The 24873-nt window shown below is 39.3% G+C and overlaps 1 protein-coding gene across 2 annotated transcripts in view; it reads right to left on the bottom strand.

The window, feature by feature from the left end:
* The window catches only part of LOC6495047 (sodium- and chloride-dependent GABA transporter 1), a 124474-nt gene that overhangs the window by 70349 nt on the left and 29252 nt on the right, over positions 1–24873 (bottom strand). The window lies entirely within an intron of this gene.

The raw sequence follows: 24873 nt of genomic DNA, 5'->3' as shown, positions 1-24873 counted from the left end.
CCACCCTATAAGTCTTACAATGCCCTTTTTGTTTGTTTTGCGTCCAAGGCAGTACATTTAGAAGTAGTTTCCGATTTGCCAACTGATTCTTTTTTAGCCTCTACTCCTCGTTGGAGTCGAGGCCGTCCTGAACTCGAGGCCCCTGGGCGCCCTCAGCCAGGACCCAAGCGACGGCGAGGCGTTGACTCCCGGGCACCTATTGACAGGTGGGCCGCTCATCGCCCCACCAGCACCGCGGACCCCGGACCAGCAGGGTCTAACGTGCATGCGGCGATGGCGGCTTGTCTCGTCAATCAAGCAAACTTTTTCGCAGCGATGGTCCCGGGAGTACGTCTTGGGCCTACAGGCGCGGTCGAAGTGGCAGCGGGAGCAGGAGGACGGAAGGGTCAGGGTCGCCGCCGTGAGGGCTAGCGCTGGAACGATCTTCAAGAGGGCGATCTATAAACAGGCTAGGCTGCCGGTTGGTTGAAGCCGGATGGAGGCCTTCAACGGGGCCGGTGTAGAATGATTAGATTAGATTAGTAGCATAATTAAAAGTCGAGAAAAAATTAAAGTCTAGTCTAAGTTAGCGGGAGCGAAATAAAAGCATAGTTGCGCTCTCTTGCGAATTCGCCCCGCTTAGCCGCAATAGATAAGCTAGGCTTAAGTTCTTTTTTGGTTGAATATAGCGAATTATAACGTGGAGTCGAGAGCTTGTCTTTTCTTTTCGCCGTTGTAAAAATTTTAGTAAACAGTAGACATCTGCATGATTACATTTATAACATACGTCTAATAGAGTACATTCGAATCGAATAGAATGGAGTTAGTGGAATGTTGGAAATGAAATGAAATCGTATGAATGTAAGCTTAGGTTCCTCTCGTAATTTGAGACGTCAAACGAAATGACAGGGAATGAACGAAACGAAAAGTGAAATGAGAAATATGTCAATGTCATGTATACCCGAATCCTTCGAGTTGTTTCTTATCAATAGGGCACATTTCTTTCTGAGAGCTGCTACAAATTTGTCTACAAATTTTTAACAAAGGTGGAACAATAAATTTCTGGATATTCCAATATTAAGGTTGCATACACTCCTGATTTTAATGCTTTAGCTTGGTGGCATTTAAATAAGCAATTTTTTCCGCTATTGCACAAAACAAGCTGCAAAATATTTTGCATTCCAGCGAGCAGCGCGGCTTTGGAACGGACCTTTTCAAACGCAAGAAATTTGATAACAGAGAAACGTTGTCAAATAGCCACTAACTCTGAAAATATTAACAAAATAATGTTTTTGCATTCCAATTTAAATTAGATATAAATTCGCTGCATTTAATTTGTTTTTATTTCCTTTTATTTACATTTACAACTCGAATCATTTGAATGAAACGTCTCTGTTTTCAACGTTCTCAATTCACTCAATTCGTTTCCTTCTACCAAATGATTGTGCAAATGAGTAGGCGTAAGAGATCCAACCCTCTCACATCATGTCTCAAATTCACTCAACTCATTTTTAGCATTGTGCATTTGAATGTGGGTTTTTTGCCACTCATGAAGATGTCTAGTAAACAGCCACTTTTAGTTTTTTTCGAAAGTGTTGAGATAAACTAATCTCAGTAAACATAGTCTTCACAGAAGCTTGGTTAAAACCGGAGATCTTAAGCTCCGAAGTTTTTCCTATTGGTACACCACTTTTAGATGTACTATGCGAAGGGGAGAAGAAGTGTTAATTTCTGTAGACTCCATTCGCTTCTAAAGAGGTAAAATCACAAGAGTTTGGTGACATTAAATTTCTTTGCATTCAAATCACTTTGTCCGATCAATCTTTGTATGTTACCTGTTCTTACATACGACCTTCGTTCGAACCGCCAACATACTGGCAACATTTGTCCGCTATTCGTTTGGTTTTTGATCGTCTATCTGATGGTGACCAGATGATAGCTTTGGGTGACTTTTTTTACCAAGAGTACTTATAGGGTACACCCTGTAACACTTTGTCGCAGTGTTTACATTATTCAAGGTTTCGGTCATAAACCTAAGTGGCCGAAATATGAATCGCCCATTGTGCCTATGCTGTACGTCGAAAAGTGCATATGTCCGCATATATGTAACACGAGCGGACCTTATGGATGTCCATATACCTCCGTCTAAGCGAGCATAGCTATATACTTCAGAATACATAGCCGTCTCTCCGCTGCCGCTTTTGGCAGCGCAGCTACAAGACTTAGACTTCTTTAACTCCTAAGTGAATTTGTAAAGATCAGAAAACTCCCATGAGCTCGGAGCGGTAAAGATAGCTGCTCCAAACAAAATCTTAAATAAAGTATAAAGAATGATAAAACTAAAAGATCAACTATCTGTATAAAATAATTGGGAACGGATCTACATTGGATACCAACTTCAACAACAACATACATTACAATACATGAAGATCCTTTCGTGATAACAATATATGGCGACCGTACATGGGTTCTTGAGAACCTAGGACTACAACTATGGCTACTCTAAGCGGTGTATCACCATGATATCAAGACATCAAGGAAGGATCAACATCCAAAAAAAAACAAAACTTTAAAACTAGCAGCAGCCTATTTCGGCCCACTTATGAGACAAATGAGGAAACAAAGATCGCAGTAAGTAGAGTGTGATGTGTGCAAAAAAAGGTGGTGTGGTTCAACGATTAAAAGCCGAAAAGCTGAACTACTGAAGCTATTAAATTGAAACAGCTCGGTGAAAATACATGCCGAAGTTGAACATATTAAAAATTTATTAAATCAAAGAAAAAATAAAAGCACAGCCACACACACATCCACTTACACTGCAATCGAAAGTATAGCAATAGATAAAACAAAATCAAATCCACCACCAAAGCAGGAAATACCAAAGCTAATGAAGAGATGCCCCAATGACTGCAGAGGACCCCTGGAATCCCCTTTTTGTGAACACACCTGTGGCAGCACCGGTGCCCCAACAACCTAATGGAATAATAGAAGCCTGTGCAGCCAGCACCGGTCCCGTTTAGCGCTTCCAGCTAAACCCGGAAAAGGAAACTGACAGCGCTACCTAAAGTGCACTTTTTTTAAAATTTTTTTTATTGCACTGCGATGCACATTTTGTTTTATATTAGAAAAAAAAATTTTGTACAATTGAGCGACATTAAAGTTGTCCAATTAGCGTGCGGCCTGAAAACCATACAAAAACTAGGCAGGTTTTTTATGTAAAAAAAAAATAATAAATGTAATATATATATATATAAAGCCAAATAATGTAATTTACAATTAAATGAGCCAAACTGAATGGTGAATAAATAATAAATTAAATTATACATTTAACGTAAAAAATTATATACCAATTTAAGAGAAAATACCCAAAATGGGCTTAATAGATGTAAAAGAAGTGGACTCCACAGCTAATGTAATAAATAAAATTGAGTCCAAAACAATGAACACAGAATTAACAAACATTTTATGATAAATTATTGTATTCATTCTGAGCGCATTCATATGAGCGTACAAAGCATATATTTTTAATAATAAATGTATAGCAAAGAGAGCCATTAATAAAAGCCAGGCTAACGATCTGGACAAAATATAAAACAAAAAAAACAAGAAAGGAAAGCTAACTTCGGGTGGAGCCGAAGTTGATATACCCTTGCAGTTGTGCCATTTTCGATCGTTCAGTTATATGGCGGCTATTAGATATAGTTGGCCGATCCCTATGAAATTTGGCAAATCAGATTATTTTGCCCAAAATGGAATCTGTACCAAGTCCCATCTAACATAAAAAACACCAAAGTTATGCCAATTCCAACCGTTCTATGACAGCTATAGGATATAGTCGGACGATCCTTATGAAATTTTGTACATAATATATTTTGGTCAAATATAACATGTGTCGAAAGTCTCAACCCTCTAACTTAAAAAACACCAAAGTTATGGCATTTCCGATCAATCAGTTATATGGCAGCTATAGGATATAGTCGACCGATCCCGGCTGTTCCGACTTATGTATTACCTGCAAGGAATAGAAAGATGTGTGCAAAGTTTCAACTCGAGAGCTTTAAAACTGAGAGACTAGTTTGCGTAGAAGCCGACAGACAGACGAACAGACAGACAGACGAACAGACGGACATGCTTATATCGACTAAGGAGGTGATCCTGATCACGAATATAGATACTTTAAAGGTTCGGACATGTCACCTTCACTGCGTTGCACACTTTTGACCAAAATTATAATACCCTCTGCAAGGGTATAAATATATATAGCTAAGAAACGCTCTAATGCCAATATGTACATCCATGATATATTGAATACGATTTTATATGTGTCTGAATAATCTTATTTTTATTAAAGAAAGGAAAGCTAACTTCGGGCGGAGCCGAAGTTTATATACCCTTGCAGTTGAGTCGCAGTTCGTTAGGTGGCGCCACGCATCTTATACTATTAGATATGTAGCGGATCGTATATAGTCGGCCGATCCTTATGAAATTATTATACCCTCTGCAAGGGTATAATAAAGAAAATTTGAAACGAAATAACCCAAGTATGAATACACAAAGGGCCATAAACAGAACATATGAAAGGGACCCATATTTCAATAGAAGAGTTCAGCAGTTAGTATCTACAACCCCTGTTAGTGTGTACGAGTTAGAAATTCTTTATGTAGGCACAATTAACTGCCACGTCTCACCATTGTTTCACTGCACCGCAACCCAAAAAGGAATAGTACTAACAACAAATCCGCGTGTGCAGGTGAAATCAAGAATAGATGAACATCATATTTTAGGTGGAACAATTTTTGATGATGGTTTCTAAGAAATAATTCATACCCATAATATAATGGAATGGAATGAATTATCAAAAGAACTATCAAGCATTAAAGCAGAATTTGACAAATCACTTAAGTCACTAACACAAAATAGACCGAAACAGAAAACAACGGTTAAGAAATACGTAGAAATATTAGTAAAATGCTTTAATGAAGCTCGAATATTAATATATAAACGCAGAGACAAGTTAAATCAAGATAATTGGTCTCGAGTATCAAAGTTTTTTATCAGACTAAGATCCAATCTAACATCTATTAGAGAAAGGTTCAAGATTGATATTTCAATACCTAATATTTGTCGGAGAGGAGGTAATTCAGTCTCTCGTTAGACATTAGACTTTAAGGTGTGACCATTGGTCGTGCTGGAATATACCAGTCCTGGTATGATGAGGACTCAGTTTGCGAACTAAGACCGTGTGTGGCTTCGTTGTGTTGCTAGATCTGGTCCTTCTTTCTTTTTCTTCTCTGCTTCGTACTGAGATTGGTGTGTAGAGTTAACTGCAAACGTTATTGACCAAAGATGAGCATCAAAGGCAACGAGGAAACGCTGCATCAACCAGGAACACCATCAGGGGAACGAACAAACAAATCCCGAGACCCCACGAGGAGAAGGCTTAACTGATCCGACATCAGAAGTGGGATACGGCCCTAACCAAACTACTTCTAGAGACGTATTCGCTCTGTTAGAACAACAAAATCGGAACTTTCTGGAACTGGTTAAGAGGCTACAGATGCCGGCGAGTGAGTTGCAACCGACTAGCGAGATTTGCCTGCCGAAATATAATCCGGACGTTGCTGGTGTGGTGGACGGTCGACATCATCTTACGAGAAAAACCATTAAGTGACAGCGCTCTTATATTAGCGCTAAGTAAAGCTTTGGAAGGCACAGCGGTAACCATTGCGCCACTGAGCCTTCCAAAGCTCTCAAATATGTTACCCGGGAATAACTTGGCAACAGTTCCGGCAATTGTTTGAGCAGCGATACGAGACTTCAGAGACGCCGGCCGCCATCATTTGAAATCTTCTTAATAGCCGTCCAAGCAATGGCGAAAGCCTCCCTGTTTTTGCAAGTCGCAGTGTGACGTCACTGTTCACAAAACTGCGCAATTTGAATTCAGAAAAAATTTGAACTGAAAGGGGTGGCGGTCAGCGCAGCCCTGTCATGGAAGGACTAACGTAACGTGCTACAGATGTCAGGAGCCGGGACACATAGCCACTAATTGTCAAAAAAAAGTGCAAAACGCTGGTTTGGAAGTCAGAACAGAAAAAAGAATGGAGCTATGCGCTATAGTGGAGCCTCAATCGAGTATGCTGGTCAATGGTGAGAGATTTCCAATTACATTTGATTCGGGAGCTGAATGCGCATTAATTAATGAAAGCGTTTCTAATAAGTTATCTGGTAAGAGAATTCATAGCGTTATTTATTTAAAGGGGATAGGTAATGCCAATACCTACGGTACCTCACAAGTTGAATCATACATCATGATTGATGGTAACTCCTTGGTTGTTTTTTTTCATATAGTACCAGACGAATGTATAAAAAATAATATTGTAATCGGCAGAGAAATATTGGCTCAAGGGTTTTCAGTAGAAGTCTCCTATAGTAATTTTCAAAATTGTTCAATTTAAAGTTGTAAGCATTTGTGAAACCGTTCAACCTACTAATTTTGATAATATTGAAACGGAAATGGTCGAAAATGAAAAAGAAATTTTTATATCATTGCTAAAGCAACATTCCCTATCTTTTGTCGAAGACTCTCCACAAACACGTGTGAATACAGGGGAAATGCATATTCGTTTGATTGAATCGACTAAGACTGTGCAAAGGCGACCATACAGGTTTAGTCCAAGCGAACGGGAGTTAGTACGTGATAAAATTAAAGAATTGATCGAATATAAAATTATCAGGCCTAGTGACTCACCATTTGCGAGTCCTGCATTATTAGTAAAGAAGAAAAACGGCTCAGCCAGACTTTGCGTTGATTATAGAGAATTAAATAAGAATACCGTAGCTGATAAGTTTCCATTACCGTTAATATCAGATTAAATAGCTAGACTAAGGGGAGCTAAATATTTCACTTCTCTTGACATGGCTAGCGGGTATTACCAGATTTCAATGCACCCTGAATCAATAGAATATACAGCTTTTGTTACCCCTGATGGGCTGTATGAATTTCTTGCGATGCCTTTTGGGTTAAAAAACGCACCTTCAGTGTTTCAGAGAGCTGTATTAAAGGCACTTTAGCAGTCTTGCTCATTCGTTTGTAATTGTTTATATGGATGACATATTAATTGTTTCAGAAACGAAGGAAGAAGCGTATGAACGTTTGAAACTTGTATTAGACGTTTTAGTGAAGGCAGAATTCACTTTTAACATTTCAAAGTGCGTTTTCTTGAGAACTTCAGTGCGCTACCTGGGCTATGAGATACAAGCGGGGGAGATACGTCCAAATTCTAACAAAATAGAATCACTAGTGGCGTTGCCTCCACTAAAGTCAGTTGCTTCTTTAAGACAGTTCATTGGGCTAGCGTCTTATTTTCGTCAATTCATTCCAGTAAAATCATAAATGTGTTAACAAATAAGCCTGTTTTGATTATTTTTGATCCTAAATTTCCCATAGCACTGCATACCATCCTTTTGCACCGCATAAACTCTAAGCCCCATGTGGTTGCATACTTTAGCAAAGCAACTAGCCCCTGCGAGTTCAGAAATACATCATATGAATTGGAAACGTTGGCCGTTGTGAATGCATTAAAACATTTTCGTCACTATCTACATGGGAGAAAATTCGTGACTTTTACTGACTGCAACTCAATCAAATCTTCTCAAAATAAAGTCGAGTTGTCCCCTGGGATTTATCGTTGGTGGGAGTTCCTACAAACATTTGAATTCGAAATTGAATACAGGGAAGGTAAACGTATGGCACACGTTGACTTTTTATCTAGGAATCCGGTGTGTCAAAAAAATAAGTCAATACCAAATAAAGTAGAAGAAAAACAAATTGACTTAATAGAAATATCGGAGAACTGGATACTGGTGGAACAACAAAAGGATCCAGAAATATCAGAAATCTTACATAAGTTGAACGATGACGATTTACCATTAGCATTAGTTGCCACTTATGAAATTAGATCAAATGTTTTGTATAGAAAGATTCAAAGGAATTCAAGAACTCGTTGTTTACCTGTAGTTCCTCGTACTTTTCGCTGGTCAGTTAATAAATCAGGTGCATGAGTCTATCATGCATTTAGGTTGGGAGAAAACACTTGATAAAGTGTATGATCATTACTGGTTTTCAGATATGGCAAAATATGTTCGAAGTTTCGTGGAGAACTGCATTACATGCAGAGTGTCTCAGGGTACGTCAGGAAAACCTCAAATGGAATTACACCCAATTCCAACAATAAGCATTCCTTGGCTTACTGTTCACATAGATATATCGGGAAAATTGAGCGGATTACAAAATACGTTTATCTATATCACACCTTTTCCTTGGATGCAAATACTTGTATAAACGAAATGAAATCTTCGATTTCCATTTTTGGCGTATCAACACGTTCAATTGCCGATCAGGGGCGCAGCTTCACGGGCACAAAGTTTGTGCAATTTGGTCTAGCCAAAAAATACAATTACATCTAATTGGAACGGGCGCAAGTCAAGCCAACGGTCAAGTTGAAAGGGTCATGAGTACACTGAAGAATCTTTTGATGGCTGTTGAGACAAGCTCTAGATCGTGGCAGGACGCACTACGGGATGTACAGTTAGCTCTTAACTGTACAGTCAATCGTTGCACTAAGTGTAGTCCTTTAGAACTTTTGATTGGTAAAGTTGGGCGACCACTAGGGTTGATACCTATTAGTGATACCGAAGATGAAATTGACAAGATTAAATCAAGGGAGTTGGCCGCTAAGAACATGAAGGACGCCGCTAGATATGAGAAGATAAAATTTGATAAAAGTAAAGCTACAGTAATAAGGTTCTGTGTGGGGGACTTTGTGCTGCTTAAAAACAGCGAGAGACAGCAAACGAAACTAGATCCTAAGTTCAGAGGACCCTTTTTGGTGGTCGAGGTATTGGACGGAGACCGATACGTTTTAAAGTCTACACAGAACAATAGGTACCCACACGAAAGTTTGCGAAAGTTACCGGAAGTGAAAATTCCAGAAGAGCTTGATGTAAATTACAAAGAACATTATCCGTTGGAAAAGTCTGTTGAAAAAGAAAGTGTTCGTGAAGCCATGTGATTGGCGATGGACGAGAAGTTGCTTTAGAAATGTGTTTGATGAATTCGTGAAGCCATGTGATTGTTGATGGACGAGACTTGCTTTAGAAATATGTTTAATGAATTCGTGAAGCCATGTGTTGGGCGATGGACGAAAGATGTGTTTGATGAATTCGTGAAGCCAAGTGTTGGGCGGTGGACGAAAGATATGTTTGATAAATTCGTGAAGCCAACTGTTGGGCGATGGACGAGTAATAAGATTAATGAATTTTTGAAGCAGTGTTCTTGGGCGATGGACAATTTAATTTGTTTGAAAATGTGTGAAGCCAATGTGTTTGGCGAAGAATTTAAAAGATGGCTTGTAAAAGTTTAGTTATGTATTTTGGATTACGAAGTAACGATTTTAACTGATTAATGTATAATTTGAAAACGTTTTATTGATCTTTTGTACGGAAATGGTTTATTAGAGAATATAAGAGATATGTTAAAAATAGAAATTTAGTTATGTTAATGAACATTATATGAAGTTAAGATTATGTGGTTAAGTTCTTTGAAAGCATTTAATAAAATTATAAAATGGAATGAAATTCAGATGTCGATTATTGACACGAGGACGTGTACCGACGCGGCCGTCAGGAACAGCAGAAAAATTCACGACAGAAATAGATAACTTACGAAAACTCCTAGAACCTTCGTATATTGACGAAGGCCTATCGGCCTTCTGACAAATTCAGTACCAAGGAGGCCACAATGGTAAAAAACTGTGAGCATGGCCGCCACAAAACAATATTGGAATCAGGCAATTTTGCAACTATGAATGAAGCCGTCACAAAGTATATACAATGCAGTACTGAAATGACAGGCAATGCCATTCAATATTTTACACCCAACGAGGAAATAATAATGGTAATAATTTCAGAAACAATTATCGCGGTAGAGGTAATAATCGAGGTAATTATAGTAATACCGGATATTACCAAAATAACGGAAACAACAACCGTGGTGGAAACAACCGCGGCGGAAATAGCCATGGGGGAAATAACAATAGTAACGGTAATAATAACTATAACCAAAATAACAACGTTAGGATAGCTCAAACGAATTCGGAAAACTCCCAAACACCTTTAGATACACGTCAGTAAAAAACAACAAGATTCACACTATAAATCTCAGTCAAAGTACATTCGTTAGTTTCATAAACGCAGCAACAGGAAAAGAATTAGTTTTTCTACTAGATACAGGTGCAGAAATTTCCATATTAAAGAAAAATTCTGATAATTTTCAAAACATTCAAGATAATCATATCATAAACATACAGGGTATAAGCCAAGAGGTTACCAAATCAAAAGGCATAACTTCTATCGAAATTCAAACTTCTAAGTACATTATCCCACATGATTTCCATATAGTAAATTTGCAATTCGCTATTCCTTGTGATTGGATACTGGGAATCGATTTCATCAAAAAATACAATTGTCAATGAGTCATCAAGCCGTCTGAAGACTGGCTTGTAATTATTGTAAAATTGAAATAAATTCCGAAGAAAACAGTGTATTAAGTCCGAATCAAGAAATTCATAAGGGTATCTACATAGCAAATACCATAACAACAGTCCCAAATGCATATATAAGACTACTAAATACCACAAATATAGATCAGGTAGATTAAAAATACTTTCAAACTACGAAGTAGTAAAGACAGACTTAGAAAACCATCAAAAACTTGTGTTATCCCAATTTTCAAAAAACTTCCCACCTCAATTCAATGCTCAACTTACAACATTATGCACCCAGTATAATGATGTATTCGGACTAGAAACCGAAGCGATCACTACAAATAATTTCTACAAACAAAAACTGATATTAAGTGATTATGAACCCGTATATACAAAAAATTACAGAAATCCTCATAGTCAACAAGACGAAATTCAAAAACAAGTCCAAAAACTCATTAACGATAAAATAGAGGAACCCTCTGTATCACCTTATAATATCCCATTTTTGCTAGTACCAATAAAGGCACTCCCAAATTCAGAAAATAAAAAATGGCGATTAGTAATTGACTATCGTCAAATTAATAAAAAACTTTTATCTGATAAATTTCCACTTCCTAGAATCGACGACATTTTAGATCAACTAGGTAGAGCAAAATATTTCCCATGCCTCGACTTAATGTCGGGTTTTCACCAAATTGAACTCGAAAAAAGTTCACGAGATATAACATCCTTTTCAACAAACAATGGTTCATATCGATTCATGCGATTACCATTCGGTTTAAAAATAGCTCCAATCTCCTTTCAGAGAATGATGACTATAGCTTTCTCTGGATTGGAACCTTCGCAAGCAATTCTTTATATGGATGACTTAATAGTCATAGGTTGCTCCAAAAAACACATGCTCAAGAACATAACTGATGTTGTCGAGAAATGTAGCAAATACAACCTAAAGTTACATTCTGAAAAATGTTCATTTTTCATGCATGAAGTCACTTTCCTAGGACATAAATGCACAAATAAAGGAATCTTTCCCGACGACAAAAAATACGACGTCATTCAAAATTACCCAGTTCCACATGATGTGGACAGCATTAGAAGATTCGTTGCGTTCTGCAATTATTACAGACGTTTCATAAAGAATTTTGCAGAATATTTTCTGTAAACAAGATTATGTAGGAAAAATGTAAAATTCGAATGGACAATAGAATGTCAAAACGCTTTCGAACATCTTAAATCAGCATTAATAAACCCAACTCTGTTGCAATACCCAGATTTTAGCAAAGAATTTTGCATAATTACTGATGCTAGCAAATACGCTTGTGGAGCAGTCCTAACTAAAAATAAAAATGGACTACAGCTTCCAGTTGCATACGCATCTTTAAGAAAGGTGAAAGCAACAAGAGCACTACAGAACAAGAATTAGCAGCTATTTATTGCGCAATAACATACTTCAGACCATATATTTATGGAAGACATTTCACTGTCAAAACAGACCACAGAGCAATTACCTATTTATTTTCAATGGTAAATCCCAGTTCCAAACTAACACGAATGAGAAATGAATTAGAAGAATATAATTTTACAGTAGAGTATCTAAAGGGTAAAGATAATTATGTAGCCGATGCGCTTTCTAGAATAACAATCACTGACTTCAAAAACATACAATTAAACAATAAAATTCTGAAAGTCACTACCAGAAACCAAAGTAGACAAAAATCCTGCGAAGGAAAAGAACAAATAGAATCACATAAGCAATCCATAGAAAAAGCTTCAAAGCCCAACGTATACGAAGTCATTAATAATGAAGTACGTAAAGTAGTGACCTTGCATGTAAATAACAATATGTGTTTATTTAAGCACGGACGGAAAATTACAGCAAGATACGATGTTAGCGATTTGTATACTAATGGAACCCTTGACTTAGGTCAATTCTTTCAAAGGCTTGAAAAGCAAGCCGGTATGCACAAAATCAGCCAACTCAAAGTGGCCCAGTCGGAAAATATCTTTGAACATGTTTCAATTGATAATTTTAAAAATATGGGCTAATAAAAATAAATAAATAATAAATATGTATATTGAAACATTAAGAGTAGCGCTACTCAACCCGGTGACCGTAATAAAAAAGAATAAAGAAAAATAAGCTATATTGTCTACATTCCATGATGATCCAATACAAGGTGGTCACACAGGCATTACAAAAACCTTGGCCAAGGTCCAGAGACACTATTACTGAAAAAATATGCCCAAAGACATAAACCTCTCTATGGCACATGACTATTGTCCATACGAGCTAGTTTTTGGTAAAACTTTAAATTTACCAAAACATTTTAATAGCATAGAAATCATAAAACCTCTTTATAATATAGAAGATTATGCTAAGGAATCAAAATTCAGATTAGAAAAGTCATTTAAGAGAGCTAGACTAATGCTAGAATCTCATAAAATAAAACAAAAAATTATTTACGACAAAACTAGTTTATATTTTGAGTTAAAAATAGGAGATCAGGTTTTATTGAAAAATGAAACAGTACATAAGCTAGATTTTAAATATACAGGCCCTTATAAGGTAGAACAAATGGGAGATAGAGATAATATAACTATATCAGATAATAAAAATAAAAAACAATTACACGGTGCGACAGTGAAAAAACACTTGTGAAACGAGATAGTGTAGGTTGTTAATCTGGTCGAAGAGAACTCAAAAATATTTTTTTTATATTTTTGGAACCCTCCAATTTTTATTTATTTAAAAAAACCGTTTTTCGGGACTTTTTTGCGCTTAAAAATTCCTGATGGCGTTTTTTTCAAGCGATTTCAAAATTTTCGCTGTTTTTCAATAGTTAAATGTTGTAGCTTTTGAAAAAAAAATATATCTTCGATTTTGTTGAACAAAAAGGTCAAAAATTTTACATCTGAAACTGAAGTTTTCGACTTTTGTTCGTGTTTTTCGGATTTTGATGCCAGTTTTTCGGTACAACTTACAAAAATTCGGCCATTTTTGATACATATCAATGTTGCCTCATTCATTCTGAATGAAACGAGACAAATTTCATCAAAAAATTATGAAAATTGGTGACACACCATAACCATAAATTTAACATTTAACCATAAATCAAGATTTTGAGGGTGTTAGAAATATTTCAAAAATGGTTTTGTGATATACTCGACCCAATGAACAATTCCTACTATGTAACTTCAAAAGTTCAGAATCACTGTTACACTGTGTTACATTACTAAAATGTCAATAGCCGTAACATTGCAATAACCGGCAACTCAGCACACGAGCATCCGATTAACAATAATTTCCACAACTTTAACATTACAATAAACCGTAACTCAGCAAAAGAAAAGAAAAGAATCACGCCACCGGACTCTGGTGCCGCTCTACCGACGGCTCTGCCGAAAAGCCTTAGTTAGCTCAGGGTAGAATTGGTTTAAGTTTTTAAGTTTCCAAAATTACCATAAAAGAATAAAGTAATATAATTTCCGACAAAAAAGGAAAGTGCCGCATATATGTCCGCATATATGTAACACGAGCGGACCTTAAGCTTGTCCATATACCTCTGCCTATGCGAGCATAGCTATACATATACTTATGAATACATAGCCGTCTCCTCACAGCAACGTAACAACGAGACTTAGACTTCCTTAACTCCTAAGTAAATTTGTAAAGATCAGAAAACTCCCATGAGCTCGGAGTGGTAACAAAATCTTAAATAAAGTATAAAGAATGATAAAACTAAAAGATCAACTATCTGTATAATATAATTGGGAACGGATCTACATTGGATACCAACTTCAACAACAACATATATAACAATACATGAAGATCCTTTCGTGATAAAAATACAATGGAATTATTCTTTCCAGAACTTTGCCCCTTTCCAACCCTGAGGATCCATATCATCTCACTCTTGTGGTTTCAATCGAAAAAAATTGCTTAATTGACCTTAAGTCTACACTTAAATCTCATGAAGTTCGTTTTTTCCGAAAGGCTGACTTTATGAAATTAAATAAGTTCATTTCGGAATTTGATTGGTCTGATTTACAGGCATGCGAGGATATAAACAACGAACATATTTTGCGACGCTTGCGTGCCGTAGAAATTTCCGCCCGCTTCAACGAACCCGCCTTGTTATACAAGGCACCTTAGTAGACTTTTAAATAAACAAAGATTATCTGGCTGAATAGATAGTTATTCAAGATACTTAGTAGCTCGGTCCAATTTCACCGTGCATAACGCAGAATGTTATAGGAGTTATATTCGCCGCTGCCGGATTCAGTTTACTCAGGATCCGAAGCAGTTTTATAACTTTGTAAACACTAAGCGCAAACATGTATCTTTTCCTCCACTGCTTACGTTTGAGAACTCGTATGCAAACACTGATCAGGCAATGGCCGATCTCTTTGCACAGTTTTTTCAAACAACGTATTCACCTAGCAGCAGTTCAGCTCAGCCTTACACTTATAATATCCAATCAGCCAACCTTATACAGGGTGCGCCATCTCAATGTGGTCAATGGAAATCTTGAATAACTTTGACAGATCTCAACCGATGGCGGACAGAATAAGCGTTTTGTAAAGGTTATTCCAATACAATTTTAGCCATTTAGCTTTACGCCCAAAGAACGCGCGGAAATAGTTACAATGTACATTAAATGTAATCGTTCAGTTGTTGCAACACAGCGTGCGTATCGTAAAAAGTATCGCGGTCGTGCTGCGCCTAAAAGATTTGACTGCACCAGACTTTTTCTTGTGGGGCTTTTTGAAAAGTAAAGTGTACGCGAACAAACCGAAGACTTTGGACGAGCTGAAAAACAACATTCGAGCCGAAATCGCTGCGATATCGCCCGAGATGCTGGCAAATGTCATGCAAAATGCCAAAAAAAGAGCGCAATTTTGTTTGCGCAATAATGGTGGTCATTTGATCGACGTCGTTTTTTGAACATAGCTGGAACAAATTGTAAAGCTTTGAATTTGATAATAAAAAAAGTTTTTCCAAAATTCATTGAAAATTGTTGAAGTTATTCAACATTTCCATTGACCACATTGAGATGGCGCACCCTGTATTTTGCCCATCTTTCGATCAAAGTGGTATGTTATCGGATTTTCTTAAGCCCGTGTATTCGCCACTCCCTGATGGAGTACCAGGCTGTGTTCTGAAGAACTGCGTCGAGGCTCTGTGCAAACCGCCCCTTAAACTCTTTAATCTATAGTTGGAAACTTCGATCTTTCCCCTGGGTGGAAGGAATCTTTCATAAAAAGGGGAAAAATTCGACGCTGCAAATTATAGAGGCATCTCTAAATTGTCAGCAATTCCAAAGCGTTTTTTCAAAACTTATCACTTCACATTTGCAACACCTATGTAGTTCAATGATAACTCCGTGCCAGCATGGCTTCATGAAGCGCCTTCATGAATTCACTAGCGCCCAGTATAGGCTTAAATACGATTTGGATAATTTTCCAAATTGGTGTTTAACAAATAACCTAAAGTTAAATGGATCGAAATGTTAACTCATGTCATTTTATCGATCTATCACATAGAATAAAAAAAAACTTCCCGACTTTCGCTCTTAGGAGACTTAATTGGGATGCAAATCGTAGTAGACTTTTACTAATCAACTTACCATCATTTACAAACCATAGAACGATGCTGGGTGTCATGTTGCTATATAATCTTGTTTATGGAAATGTAGGCAGCCAGCATTTACTAACACGCTTAAATTTTAACGTTCCTAGTAGAAGGACTAGAAACTTTCGTCCTCAACTCCTTTGCCATTGTAGTTCGGCATATGCCCAACACGATCCGTTCAAGGTATTATGTTCGGACTACAGTGGTCTCTACCACATCTTGTCACTTTGCTCCACTAACAATCTTAAATCCCTTATATTACACGCCTTATCTGTACAACACTCTTCCTCGTGATATCTTTTTCCTACTGTAAAATTAATGTAGAATATTAAGTTTAAATTTTATTGAAGTCTAGTATAAGTTAGTATAGGGCGGAGCGGGAACGCAAGAAAAAATCACTTGCGCTCTCTCGTGAATTCGCCCCGCTTCGCCGCAATAGATAAGCTAGGCTTAAGTTCTTTTGATAGAAATATAATCGAATTTATAAAGTTGAACCGTATTTCTCGTAGTTGCTATATTTAAATTTTACAGCCACCCTTTCGTCTTTCGGTTTTTCGCGACGAGATAAACTAATCTCAGTGAACATTTTGGCGCCTCCGGGTGGACTGTAGTTAATATAATTAAATAAAAAAGCAACAAAAACAGTGAAAGCGACACAATATATATATAGACAATATATAACATTCGTTGCTCGCGACGTTTGTGGTGGTGAATTTAAAAAAAAATACAAATTAAAGAATTCTCCGCGTCGCGAAACAAATTTCTCCAATCGAGCTGCTACTGGAAGGATTTGTCGTCCCAATGCACTGCACCTGTATCGATTGGAAAAGGAAAGTGGCCGCAGGATTAAAGGATCCGAAAGCAGAACCCCAGGTATTTGTGCAAAAATTTGAAAGTTGAGATAAGACAAATTAAAATCCGTCTTGTGCTGGAATATTGCACCCTCCTTTCAATTCTTGGCGCATACATACGTAGAAAAAATACTAGAGCAAAAATAAATAACAACATATATAAAAGTTCTAAAAATTTAATTATAAATATATGTGCTAACCTACATGTACTGCCTGTGGACAAAATAAAACAGAATATATATATATATTATTAGCATAGCTTGCAATTAACTGTTAACCGTTTTTTTGCTTACGCTCTGTTTGCGAGAGCAACCGATACAAAGCATGCCGTTTCGGTTCCTCTCTGAGCAGCAGGCTTTGATTTGTTTTGTTTCGGTTTTCTGTTGAACGAATTACAATGAGCAAATCATGAAACTCTCATCTATCGAACATCGCTCAATGAGAGATTTGAGTGACACTCGCACAGAGACTCAGTAAAAGACCGTTTGACTGAAAAAGTCAGCGCAAAAAGTTTTTTCAATAATTTGTTTTCGTTTCGCTGCACAGTGGCACATGGTACATGAAATTTGACGAAAAAACTTATTAAAATTTTAAACGTGAATTTTCCAATTTCAAACTAATATATTGATTATTTTAATTAAAAAATGAATAATTTCCTTTTAAATTTATTTTGAGTTAAGCTTAAAAACTAAACTTTGGACAACTTTGTTGTCCATTTTGTTAAATATAAAAAATTGATGCACTTTTTTATTAAGTTCTCGTCCCATTTTCAATAAATTTGATGAATCACTGTTTACACGAGAGATTTACAAAGCAAATTGACAAGTTGAGCCCATTAAACTTCACATACACACATACATGAACAAAAGATTTTTTGAATCGTCGAACGCAAGCAAACGGTCCTAGAGACCAAACGAGCAAACCAAACGAAAACAGAAACAAGAAAGGAAAGCTAACTTCGGGCGGAGCCGAAGTTGATATACCCTTGCCGTTGAGTCGCAGTCCGCTAGGTGGCGCCACGCATCTTATATTATTAGATATATAGCGGATCGTATATAGTTGGCCGATCCTTATGAAATTTGGCATATCGAATTATTTTGCCAAAAGAGGAATCCATTGAAACTCCCATGCTTCTTACTTGAAAAACAACGAAGTTATAGCATTTCCGATCAATTAGTTATATGACAGCTATAGGATATAGTTGGCCGATCCTTATGAAATTCGACAAATCAGATTTTGTTTCCCAAAATAGAATCTGTACCAAATCCCATCTTTCTAACTTAAAAAACAACAAAGTTATGCCAATTTCGATCGTTCTATGACAGCTATAGGATATAGTCGGCCGATCCTTATGAAATTTTTATGAAAAAACACCAAAGTTATGGCATTTCCGATCAATCAGTTATATGGCAAGTATAGGATATAGTCGGCCGATCCCGGCCGTTCCGACTTATATACTGCTTGCAAAGGAAAGAAGGGTGTGTGCAAAGTTTCAACTCGATAGCTTTAAAACTGAGAGACTAGTTTGCGCATTAACAGACAGACGGACCGACGGACAGACGGACAGACGGACATGCTCATATCGACTCAGGAGGTGATCCTGATCAAGAATATATATACTTTATAGGGTCGGAGATGTCTCCTTCACTGCGTTGCACACTTTTGACCAAAATTATAATACCCTCTGCAAGGGTATAAAAAGTGTGCTTTGACTGAGCGCGAGCAAAATTTGTATACGAGCAACTCAATCGGTTGCTCTCAGACTTTTTGCTCAAAGTCTCAGTGACAAACACTTATTTTGAGACCGCTCGAATCGGTTGTAACGAACTGTTTTGCTATGTTTTGCTCGCAACAAACGCCGCGGCTAGCTCACAGAGGTTGAGGGTACGTTCCACCGAATTTATTGATTAGACGTGATTGCCCGAGCCCAGAAATAACACGTTATTGCTTCTTTTCAAATAAATCCCCTTTATTGTAATTAATTTACAAAGGAATAAAGAGAAGCTCACCGGCTGTCTGGCTCAGCCGACCGACCGCTCGCCCTCCCGTCGATCCCCGATCCCCGCTCCGGGTTGGTGCCAATACACACGCCCTCCCAAAGCTTGCGCCCGGCAGGTCGTGCGGTCTTGGTGCCTGGCGCCGAAACGGCTCTCGGTTCCCTCCGTTCGGACTCACGGACTCTGGTTGCGGGGCCTGTGTTGCTGCTTGTCGTCCTCTGCTGCCGCTGCCTGTCCGTCGCTGCTGCTCCCTCGTCGTCGCTGCTCTACCGTTGCCGCTGTTCCCTCGTCGTCGCTGCTATACTGCTGCCGCCGCTCCCTCGTCGTCGCTGCTATACTGCTGCCGCTGCTCCCTCGTCGTCGCTGCTGCCGTCGCAGTTTCTCCGTTTGGGGTGCCGTGGACTCGGAACCCTTGGCTCGCCTGGATTTGCCCTTTCGCCGTGGCCGGCACCTAATCCGTGTTAACAGGCCGAGTGGCTCACCTCCCAGGCATACGCCGGGCAGGATATGCTCCTCGCTGCTTAGCGGCCGGATCAGGGCACGAAGGGCCTTCCTACCGTACAGGACACGCCCCCGGTCGCGTTCGCCACTCGCCTCCAAACACCTGCGTGCCTACGCCCCGCAGGATCTATGGTAGGCCAGAGGTTTGGGCGTCGCGTCTCCTTTGACTCCAGGTGATACGCTGTGCATACGCCCCAGCGCCTGGATCAGGATTCTTTTGACTTCCCGGGGTGTCCCTGCCTGGTTTCACTATTGGGCTTGAGTTCCCGGGTTGGCTATCCCTCGCGTTACAGGATCACACCTGGATCGAACGGTCAGGAGCAGACAAGGCGTACGCCAGGCTGATCCGTCGTTGCCGCCACTACACCAGGATACCTGTCGTGTCCGAGAATAACTCCACCCGACTCTTTTACCCTTGGGCCTCAGCTTTGCCGCGGATCCTTGATCCTTTTCCCCTGACTCCTTGCTCGAATCGCGTACCGCCGCCGGACTTACCCACAGGGGGTCCTTAAGCTATTTTCGTATATCCTTGCTCACTCGCTTTAATAGCCCGCACTGAAGACTGTCGGACTTACCCACGGGGGGTCCTTCAGCCTGTACTCCTAACTCTTCAAGGAAGCTTTCCAACTTGAATGGCAGACTTACCCACGGGGGGTCTTTCACTCACTCTCCCAGCTTCCCTAGAAGACTCGGCCTCGATTCGCTCCAGGGGCCCTCCTTATATAGTGCCAGAGGCGCCCGTTAATCCTTGCGAATCCACTTCCTGCCGTTAATCCTCCGCTCCTTCACTTTCTCCGTTAGCTTTCTCTAAGCCCGCCGTCTTTCTATCGGCGGGCTTTCTTTATTGTTCCCCCCCGATTGCCCCGTTCGGGCCTCCTATCCGCATTATTTTGTGCCGGTCATCGGACTTCGTCCCGATACCCCGCGATCCCCCCCTGGACATTCAAATGCATTTCTGTATTTTTGTGCATTTTGTAAACACAGCTGCGCGGTCGCCGGCCGCTTCGTTCCCCGCCGTCCCCGCTGTTTCCTATGACCTTCGAGCGCGGCCGCGGAGGCCCGGCCGGGACCGTTACGTTCCACGGTGACTCCTCTTTCGCCCTCTTCCGTGCGCGATGCCGTGCTGGTTCCTCTTGCCCCCGCTGCTGCCCCCGCATGCCGTCTGTGCTCGATGCATTTCTCCCTTGATACCTTTCTCTTCTTCCGTATTTCTAAACACAGCAGCGCTGGCCCATCCGACGCTGCAGTGCTGACTTGCATCTGACTTGAATCTTCCAAATAAATACTAAACTGCAGCCAAAAATTATTTTATTTATTACAGATAAAATAAAGGTGCATATATATTTGGTATAAATACATATAAATAGATGCAGCGATAATATTCTCGTTTTCGTTTCCCACCGTTATCCGCTGCTGTTTGTATGTATGTATATGCATTTTTTGGCGCGTATAGTTTAACGGAACAATTGGTTGTGCATATTGGTTTCCGTGGGGGGCCTCATAGCCTAGTGGTTAGTGTACTAGCTCGCTAAGCGTGAGGTCGTGGGTTCGAGCCCCACTCGTGTCAAGTGCATGGCCCTGCAAGTTTTTCGGCGCTCGCGCATATGATGTAAGTAGCGAAAAGCTCTCGTTGGATTCTCGCTATTTATAATTATGTGCATGAGACCCGAAAAACCGGCATTCCCAGATGTCGTTAGGTGGCAAGCCCACTTCTGAGATAGGTTGCACTCGGCTAATCACCGGATCGACTGAACAATAACGATTACAGAAACAAACACATGATTAGAAAAAAACACCCACACCCCCAGCCCGATGACGACCCGCCGCTTTTCGCAACGGACACGAATTGGACAATGGAATGTGAGGACCCTAATGGAGCCATCCAAAATTGCGCAGTTTGAATAAGGAGATGGGCATAGTTAGGATTGGAACCCTGGAGTGGAACCCGCAAGGAAGAAGAAGAGTGGGACGCCCCAAAGCTAACCTGGCGCCGATCTACAATACGCGAACTCGCAGACAATAATACGTCACCTGGGGACTTGGCAAAAGAGAACAGCGGGTCCGGTGGAATACACATGTGGATGCCCTAAGCTCCCAAGCGGAGTAATAGGAATACAAAAAAAAAAAAAAAAAAATTGGTTTCGGTGTCATTGGCGACCAACTATTTTTTTGGATACTCTGCGCCTCGACTATCAAATAATTCGTTTATCAATTCATTAATCAATTTAGATTTTTTTTTTTTGGTTAAATTTTATAAATTATTTATTATATTTAAATAAGATTAATTAATTATTTTCGTTTTCACATTTTCTTGATATCAAATTAAAATTTATTTAATTTAATTCAACCAAAAGAAAAATCTTTAATAAAATTTATTTAACAAAATTTAAATAAAATATTAAATCTTAAATTTGCATTGTTTTCGTTTTTGTATTGAAAAAATAAATTACACAGTGTTACAAAAATGACAAAAGTGAATGAACTTTTGAAGTGACATTGTAGGAATTGTTCATTGGGTCGAGTATATCACAAAACCATTTTTGAAATATTTCTAACACCCTCAAAATCTTGATTTCTGGTTAAAAAACCGTTTTTCGGGACTTGTTTGCGCTTAAAAATTCCCGAACGCGTTTTTTTCAACCGATTTCAAAATGTTTGGTGTTTTTTAATAGTGAAATGTTGTAGCTTTTGAAAAAAAAATATATCTTCGATTTTGTTAAACTTCGTTTTGTTTTCTTCCTCTAAACAAAACCGAGCTAGAGTGCAGGCTTCAGGTTTTAGATGAGGCAATTTCTAAAGCAAATGAGTTGCAAGACCAGATCGAGCAAATAGATGAATTGGATGATTTCGGAGCCGAGTTGGAAGAATTAGGAATAACTACCAAGTCAAGGATCATGTCCTTATGTAATGCCTTTAATTCAGCTGAAGACTCCCGTCCAGCTACTGCAATTTCTGCAGCCCCAACTCGAGCTCGACTTCCCAGTTTGGCATTGCCAAAATTCAGTGGAAATTATTCGTATTTCAAAAATTTCATTAGTCTTTTCGAGACATTAGTTGACAAAGATGTAAACATTCCTGTTATTGAGAAATTTAATCACTTAATCTCTCTGGTGAAGCCTTAGGAACTATCAAGGCATTCCAAGTCACCGAGAGTAATTACGACAAAGCTATCGCTAGTCTAAAAAGAGTTTATGATAACGAATGTCTCATCTTTGCGAACCAAATACGTCAACTGTTTAGCCTTCCGAAAATTTCTCAGCCGTCTGCGTCGTCGTTAAGGGGTCTCATCGACACTGTGTCATCAATTTATGGATCACTATTATCCATAGTAGATGATACTAAAATTGCAAACTCTATGATTATCCATTTAGTTTTGAGTAGAGTGGATCCAGTGACCAAGCAAAAATGGGAAGAGTCACTGGATTATGAGGAATTGCCGCTGTGGTCCGATTTCGAAAAAATACTAAATCGTAAATACCAGCATCTGTCCGCTGAAGAGACTGGCAAACCAAAACTAGAAAAAACTGGGTTCAGCAAGCAACTGAATAGAACTTCGTTGGCTTGTTCTTCTACCAACGCCCAACCTGCTTGCAGTTATTGTAACGCTAAAAACCATTTTTTGGCCCAGTGCAGTCCGTTCGCTCGCCTTGATGTAATGCAAAGGTTTGAGTTTGTTAAGTCAGCCTCTCTATGTTTGAATTGTCTGCGAAAAGGTCACACGGTAGCGAAGTGGAAATCGACCAGGTGTCAAATCTGTGCAAGATCGCACCATAAACTTCTGCGATTCACAGTGACTGAAAATAACTTAGCGTTACCACCACCCACTCAAAATCCTCGTCCAGCGTTAACAAATGATGGCCCTTCTACTTCACATGCTTTGCATGCGTCGTCTGTAGAAAGGGTTTTGTTAGCAACGTCGATCGTAAGTATTCGAACAAAAAATGGTGAGCACATATTGGCCCGAGCATTACTTGACTCAGGGTCACAAATGAATTTTATTACAGAAGATCTTGCTCAACGCTTACAGATCCGTAGGGAATTGGCATCAACTTGCTTGGAATTGGTCAAACTAATTCACAAGTCAAGAAAAAGATACACACCGTGGTGAAGTCGAGAGTCAATAGTAGCGAGTTTTCGTTCGACTTTTGGGTTTTGAAAACAATTTCAGGCTATCACCCTGACCAGTCAGTCAACGTGAAAGATTGGACCCTACCAAACAACTTGCCATTAGCAGACCCATATTTTTACAAACCTCAGCGGATAGATATGCTAATTGGAGCTGAGTCATTTTTCGAACTGTTGTCCGTTGGCCAAATAAAGTAAGGTCCGAACCATCCCATCCTTCAAAAACTCTTTTTGGGTGGATAGTATCGGGAAAATATCTGGCAAATTCCTCAACTTCTCAACAGCCGTCGTTGGAAGAAGTTCCATCTTCTAAAAAGATGTTGACGCCAGAACAAGAGCTATGTAAGGAACATTATCGGAAGACTTCAGGTCGATTTGAAGTTAAACTTCCATTTAAGTCGGATCCAAGCGTTTTGGGCAATTCATTCGAGATAGCCAAACGCCGATTCCTGTCGCTCGAGAGAAGATTATCTCGAGATCCGAACTTAAAGAAAATGTATTTGGAATTTATGGAAGAATACGAATCCCTAGGCCATATGTCCCCTGCAAGCAATGACGTTCTTGCTTCTTCACACTACGTCATACCCCACCAGTGAGTCTTGCGGCCGCAAAGTACAACGACCAAACTTCGAGTCGTTTTCGATGCGTCCTGCAAGACATCCACACAAAAGTGTTTAAATGAGTTGTTGATGGTGGGTCCAACAATTCAGGAAGAGCTTTACTCAACTCTTCTTAGATTTCGGCTAGACAAATTCGCTCTGGTAGCCGACATAAAAAAGATGTATCGTCAAGTGATGGTAAATGAAGCAGATCGACGATACCAGTTGATAGTGTGGAGAAAAGACCCGTCTGAGTCCTTGAAATTGTGCAAGCTCAACACCGTTACTTATGGCACTGCACCTGCCCCATTCCTGGCCATAAGGTGTTTGAAGAGGTTGAGTGAATCCGCGAAAAATACATTCCCCGAGCTGCTAAAGTTATTGGGTCTGACTTTTCCGTCGACGACATGTTAACGGGTGCTGGTTGCGTGGAGGAGCTAAAGACGATTAAGTCTGAAGTAACTCTGGTTCTTCAAAACGCTGGGTTTGAATTGAGTAAGTGGTTTTCAAACTCGCCTGAAGTTACTGCATCCGAGAGCACGGTTAAGCCAATAACACTTTCGGACTCAGAGCTGACAAAAACAATAGGAATCGTTTGGGTTCCCAAAGATGACCTGTTTAAATTCGAAATTGATATGTCAGTCA

The sequence above is a fragment of the Drosophila ananassae genome (assembly GCF_017639315.1).
Source record: "Drosophila ananassae strain 14024-0371.13 chromosome 4 unlocalized genomic scaffold, ASM1763931v2 tig00000054, whole genome shotgun sequence".
Lineage (NCBI taxonomy): Eukaryota > Metazoa > Arthropoda > Insecta > Diptera > Drosophilidae > Drosophila > Drosophila ananassae.
Note: the sequence above shows the minus strand (reverse complement) of the source record. Positions and strands in the feature narration are given on the sequence as shown.